The sequence below is a fragment of the Perognathus longimembris genome, chromosome 1, assembly GCF_023159225.1.
Source record: "Perognathus longimembris pacificus isolate PPM17 chromosome 1, ASM2315922v1, whole genome shotgun sequence".
NCBI lineage: Eukaryota > Metazoa > Chordata > Mammalia > Rodentia > Heteromyidae > Perognathus > Perognathus longimembris.
This window is the reverse complement of record NC_063161.1, coordinates 46,271,658-46,278,718: the sequence shown is the minus strand read 5'-3', so window position 1 is coordinate 46,278,718 and position 7,061 is coordinate 46,271,658. Positions and strand designations below refer to the sequence as shown.

The 7,061-nt window shown below is 39.6% G+C and overlaps 1 pseudogene; it reads left to right on the top strand.

Annotated features, from left to right (window-relative positions):
* Positions 1–2,311: 2,311 nt before the first annotated feature.
* Positions 2,312–4,289, top strand: LOC125348230 (annotated as a pseudogene).
* Positions 4,290–7,061: the final 2,772 nt, after the last annotated feature.

Sequence of the window (7,061 nt, the reverse complement as noted above, 5' to 3'; positions counted from 1 at the left end):
TCGACTGGGTTAAGGAATACACAGAGAGTTGGTGCAACATTATTTGGGGTACCCTAGTGATGGTATTTCCAGCGGTATGAGTGCATGGGTCTGGGTGAGTAGGTGGGTAAGACCCATATCCTCAAAATAGGCAAGCCTCCATCCATCCGCTGAGATTCAGGAACCACAGAAACAAACATAGAAAAACTGCCCATGTGTCTATCTCCTGGAGTGAGAACATACACTTCCTCTTCTTCCTTGGACATGAGAATTCCAGGTCCACTGGCTTTGGGGACTCAGAGTGAGTATTACACAGACTTCTCCAGCATCCATCATGGTGACAGATTCGAACATAAATTCTATTAGGTCATCACCATGTTCACTATGGTGAATATATAGTTTCCTCCATTAGATTGTACTTGGAAAAATAGGTCTTCACTCTCTGAGGGCCATAGCACATTTATCCTCAGAGTAATTTCAGTGAGAGAGAAGCAATTTACAGGGCTATATAGATGTTAAATCATGGTGATAAAAGAGGCTAAGAAATCTAGTGCTAGCAATATCGTGAAATTTTCTGTTGCATGAGATAATAATTCTCCCAATTTTATTTTCTTACATCCTTCTAAGTGGAGGTGTTCCTGGGTTAGGTAGCTTGATATTAGTACTGAAAAGTACTTGACGTTTACTACTTGTGAATTCATTTCTTTTAGCTCACACTTCTGGGGGTTCAAGTCTAAGATTGGGCTGAACAGCCCCATTGATGTGGGCCTGAGGTAAAGGCAACAGCTCCTGGTAGACATGAATGTGCTCACTTCTTGAGTCAGGAAAGAGAAGGGAGAGGGAAGGAGGGTGTAAGGGAGGGAGGAAGTTGTTCCATCCCTTTTGACATTACCCCTTCAATGACCTAAGGACTTCCCCTAAGTTCCCACCCCTCAAGAGGGCCATCCTAGGACCAAGTTTTCCCATTGTATCTTATGGAGATCTCTCATCAAAATCATAGCACTTTTTCTATGTCACTGTAAATCCCTATGAACTAGTTCAAAGGCCATCTTTTTTTTTTTTTTTTTTTTTTTTTTTGCCAGTCCTGGGCCTTTGGACTCAGGGCCTGAGCACTGTCCCTGGCTTCTTCCTGCTCAAGGCTAGCACTCTACCACTTGAGCCACAGCGCCGCTTCTGGCCGTTTTCTGTATATGTGGTGCTGGGGAATCGAACCCAGGGCCTCGTGTATCCGAGGCAGGCACTCTTGCCACTAGGCCATATCCCCAGCCCTCAAAGGCCATCTTAACTTAAGTTCTGAAGATTTGGAAACTTAATATTTTTTATTCCATTTTATACTTTTCTAGAAAAGTTAATTTTTATACTATAGATTCTCCTTTCTATTTGGAATGTCTATATATGATTTAAAAGTGCAGGATTGGGGGAAGGGGGGATGAGGGACAATGTAACAAACAGTACAAGAAATGTATCCAATGCCTAATGTATGAAACTGTAACCTATCTGTACATCACTTTGATAATAAAAATTTGAAAAAAATTAATGAGAAAAATAAAATAAAAGTGCAGGATGTTTTTTCAAATTTTATGAAATAAATACTAATAACACTATCTTTAAACCAAACAAAACAGCTATGATAGAAAATTCAAATCCCTGATCCCAAAAAAGGCAAAAAGTAAGTGAGCTGGTTGATTTAATCATTCTATACCACATGCATATATCAAAATTTATATTGTACACAATCACATATAACTAGGAGTTGTTGAGTAAAGATGATGGCAATAATAAAATAATAACCCCTTAAGGAACAGAATAACTTTTTTTTTGGCCAGTCCTGGGATTTGGACTCAGGGCCTGCCTGAGCACTGTGCCTGGCTTCTTTTCACTCAAGGCTAGCACTCTGCCACTTGAGCCACAGCACCACTCTTGGCCATTTTCTGTTTATGTGGTGCTGGGGAATTGAACCCAGGGCCTCATGTATACAAAGCAAGCACTCTTGCCACTAGGCCATATCCCCAGCCCATGGAACAACTTTTATTCATCACTGTCATGAAAATTTGGGAAACCATAGGTGCCCAATAAACATTTATTAAATTAAATGTGAAAAAATAATATATGTATATTAAATGAACTTCAAACTCTTATACTACTTGTATTGTCAGATAAATTTATTTAACACAATATTTTGATAGAAATAGAACCTGCTATAATTCTTCTGCAGGAGAAACAATAAAATCAAAATTTGAAATCCCAAAGGATCAATTTCAAATCATATGGACTTTAAGAATCTGAGGGAGGGAGGGGGAAATGAGGGAGGAGGTAACAAACAGTATAAGAAATGTACCCAGACCAGGCCGCGCGCAGGCGCGTCAGGTCGCATCGGTGGCACCCCGGCCCGGTCCCGGTCCCGGTCCCGGTCCCAGGACGGCCGCGCGCTGGGCGCCCGGTGAGCGGCGGGCGGCCCGGCCGGGTGCGGGGTTCCGAGCTCCGGGAAGCGGGAGCGGAGAACCCCGAAGGCCCGCCCCGCCCCACGCCCCGCGCGCGTCTGCCGGTGACTTGCAGCCTTACCAGGGGGGTGATGTTTTATAGGCACTTAAATATTTATCGAAGAGTCACCCCAGTAGTGGTGATCACAGACGTGAGAAGATGCGAGACGCCGCAGATCCTTCACCACCAAATAAAGTGTTGCGGAGATCTGATAGTCCTGAAAACAAATATAGTGACAGCACAGGTCACAATAAGGCCAAAAAATGTGCATACTCACAGATTTAGAGAGAGGGAAGGTGGGACCAGTTACACAACCACAGTGCTCTTCATAGTTCAAACTCACATTCTTCTACTAAGCAATAATCCAAGCAAAACTTCAGATGCACCTTATGATTCTGCAGATGACTGAACACATTAGCTCTTCTGGGGAAAAATACTACTACAATTGTCGAACGGAAGTCTCACAGTGGAAAAAAAACAAAAGAGTGGCTTGAAAGAGAACAGAGACAAAAAGAAGCAAACAAGATGGCAGTTAATAGCTTTCCAAAAGATAGGGATTACAGAAGAGAGGTGATGCAAGCAGCTGCCACTAGTGGGTTTCCCAGTGGAAAGTCCACATCAGGAGACAAATCGGTATCTCATTCTTGCACAACTCCTTCCACGTCCTCTGCCTCTAGGCTGTACCCGACATCTGCACCTCCATCATCTGCTTCAGCAGTACCTGTTTCTCCTGTTCCACAGTCTCCAATACCTCCACTACTTCAGGATCCAAATCTTCTTAGACAATTGCTTCCTGCCTTGCAAGCCACGCTACAGCTTAATAATTCTAATGTGGACATATCTAAAATATATGAAGTTCTTACAGCTGCTGTGACACAGCTTCGCTGCAGTCTATAATTCATAAGTTTCTCACTGCTGGACCATCTGCTTTCAACATAACATCTTTGATTTCTCAAGCTGCTCAGCTCTCTACACAAGCTCAGCCAACAAATCAGTCTCCAATGTCTTTTACGTCCAATGCTTCATCCCCAAGATCCTATGTATCTCAAGAATAAGCACACCTCAGACTAACACAGTCCCTATCAAACCTTTGATTACTACTCCTCCTGTTGCATCACAGCCAAAGGTTAGTACTCCAGTCGTTAAATAAGGACCAGTGTAACAGTTGGCCACCCAGCAGCCTGTAACTGTTGATAAGCAACAGGGTCATGAACCTGTCTCTCCTAGAAGTCTTCAACGCTCAAGTCAGAGAAGTCCATCACCTGATCCAAATCATACTTCTTCTATTAGTAATGCATCAAATGCAACAGTTGTACCACAGAATTCATCTGCCCGACCTTCATGTTCACTAACACCTACCCTAGATGCACACTTCAATGAAAATCTGATAAAACATGTTCAAGGATGGCCCGCAAATCATGCAGAGAAACAGGCTTCAAGACTGCGTGAAGAAGCTCACAACATGGGAAGTGTTCAGTTCAGAAATTTGCACTGAATTAAAAAACTTAAGGTCTTTAGTCCAAGTATGTGAAATTCAAGCAACTTTGCAGGAGCAAAGTATATTATTTTTGAGACAACAAATTAAGGAACTTGAAAAGCTAAAAAATCAGAATTCCTTCATGGTTTGAAGATGTGAAAAATTACACATGCTTTTGAGTACAGGAACTGTAAACCTGTTGCCCAGTCTTAACATTTTTGAGCTGCATTCAAGTAGACTTTGGACCATTAAGCTGGGCAAATGAAATGACAAGGGGTGGGGTCTGTGAGAGTCACTTCAGGGGAAAGATACAAGATTGATTTGTAAAACCCTTGAAATGTAGATTTCTTGAAATGTAGATTTCACGTTGTAAATATGTTTTGTAGAGTGAGGCCAAGAGAAGCCATGTGTAACAGAGCTTAGACATCCAAAACTAATCAATGCTGAGGCGGCTAAATACCTAGCCTTTTACATGTAAACCTATCTGCAAAATTAGCTTTTAAAAAAAAAATGGGGGGTTTAATTTATCATTCAGAAATCATGCATTTTCAAAAATTCATTGCAAGCACAAGGCGATCTGTATCTAAGGATACGATTTTTGAACCACATGGGCAGTGTATAAAATATCATGAAACAACTGTTCCCACACTTGCACCTGATCAAGAGCAGTGCTTCTCCATTTGTTTTTGCAAGAAATGTTTTGTTTTTTTTTTCATTTCCTGTGTGTTCCATTTCCCTCTGAAATCCTCAACTGATTTTATCCATTTTTTAAGGCTCCCTTTTCTCCTTTCTTACAGGGAGGTTACAGTTTCATGCATTAGACATTGGATACATTTCTTATACTGTTTGTTACCTCATTCCTCATTCCCCCCTCCCCCCTCCCTCTTTCCCTTCCCCTCCCCCGCCATGAGTTGTTCAGTTGTTCAGTTCATTTTCACCAAACAGTTTGTAAGCATTGTTTTTGTAGTTGTTTGTCTTTTTTACCCTGTGTCTCTCGATTTTGGTATTCCTTCCAATTTCCTGGTCCTAATTTTCATTCCTGTGTATGTACAGTAGCTTAAAATTGCAGTGATTGAGCATAACCCACATGTTTGTATAAATTATTGAAATCCATTTGCACCCTATAGGAATGGACTGAAAAGTACTGCTGGGTATATGTGCTGAAAGTACATTAATTGCTCAAATGTAAGGAAATGGCCCAATGAAGATGGTTATAGGAAGGGAAAAGGAAACAAAGCTAGTCAGATGTGAATTGTATCTGTTGTAATAAACTTGTTAAACAAAACAAAAAATAAATGTACCCAAGGCCTAACGTATGAAACTGTAACCTCTCTGTACATCACTTTGACAATAAATAAGAAAAAAATTTTAAGAAAAAAAAAGAATCTGAGGGATTCTTATGTGTTAAATTTAAAATACCAAACATATGAATGCATGAAAGAATATGTTTCAGCTCTCTTAGAGAATGCTTGGTTTCTAAACTTAGGAGAGTATACTGGAACTATTACTTTTGACTGAAAGGTTTTATAGTTGGTCTTATGAAGAGAAGATAATGAAAGTAGAACTGAATGGTAGTTTTGAAGTATTAACAAGGAATTTATTCATTGTTAAACAAACTGATAAAGCAGGAAAGGAGACCTTGACAAATAAGCTGTCTTACAACACAGGAATGAATGAAAAGAAACTGGACTGGATTTGTGTTCATTAAGTTCTTAATGTTCTTCCAACAATCAGTTTACAATGCTCCTAGTGCTTTCTCCTGTCTCTATAGGCAGTATTCCCACAGCTACTCAGGCACATTGGGTTTTTACCCAAGTTCATTACTGATTTTTCAGCCTGACCTACCATGGACTTCTTTATCAACTTGGTTAAATATTTGGCAGATAATATAAATATGGAAATTAAAATTAGAAAATCTTCCCAAAAGAAAGTAAGCAAAAAAAAAATCACAATAATCACGATCCCACAGGTACTCCAAGCTCTGTGGACTCACTTATTAATGATAAGGGGGGGGGAGCTGTTTTCTCACCTGGTAGATATGTCTCTACATGGATGGAGTGAATCTTGGTGCAGTCAACTATGGAGAGAAGTCTCAAATGGCACATTTCTTAGGCTACTGGAAATCATACCATGTTATACTTCAACATAATATTCATTTTAATTTTTTTCTCTAAGAATAATTGTAAGCCACTAGTAAAAAGATACAATTTACTGCCAGAAATGTAAGTATAATAAATTCTTTCATCTATTGCATTATTCTTGAAGAACTAGATCTTTCCAGAATGTTACAATTTAGAAAAGGAATTCCTAAGATGATATTAATTCAAACATTATTTTTGACTGTTTTTATGTTGGATAGTATATAGGCAAGGATGCCACTATATTAAGCAAAAGATGAGTAAGAAGTTATTCAAAAATTACATAATTTGAGAGCAGTGAAACTTCAGGAAATTAAAAATTAGAAACCAATGGCCAAGTATATGTGTTTTCTAGTGGAATTGGAAACTGAAGCACAGGAGTAGAAGGTAAAAGCATGGAGCATTGCAGGGAATCGTTCTGCAGATACATAATGGGTATAAAGTGCTTTTTCTGTATCTAACACAAACTACCAGTTATCTAGCTACACTGTAAAGAACACATGGAAGAAACAAAATGATGAACAAACGTTTCTGACTTATTTTTAAGGTGCGTTTGGTTACATGATTGACATTATGAGGATATTTGGGAATTTGGAAATCATATCTGGAATTCAAGAAAATGCTACTGTGTTAAGAAATAAACGAATTCAAACAGCTATCAACACAAGAGACATCAGCAGGAAAGTAAGTGTCTAGATATTACAAATTGGAAAGATGACAGGTAAAACACATAAAATCAATAAGGTACATCATGAGAGAATTATATGAACTTTTGTTGGGTTTTTTTTTGCCAGTCTTTGGGCTTGGACTCAGAGCCTGAGCACTGTCCCTGGCTTCTTTTTGCTCAAGGCCTGAACTCTACCACTTGAGCCACAGCGCCACTTCTGGCCTTTTTGTATATATGTGGTGCTGAGGAATCGAACCCAGGGCTTCATGTATACAAGATAAGCACTCTTGCCACTAGACCATATTCCCAGCCCTATATG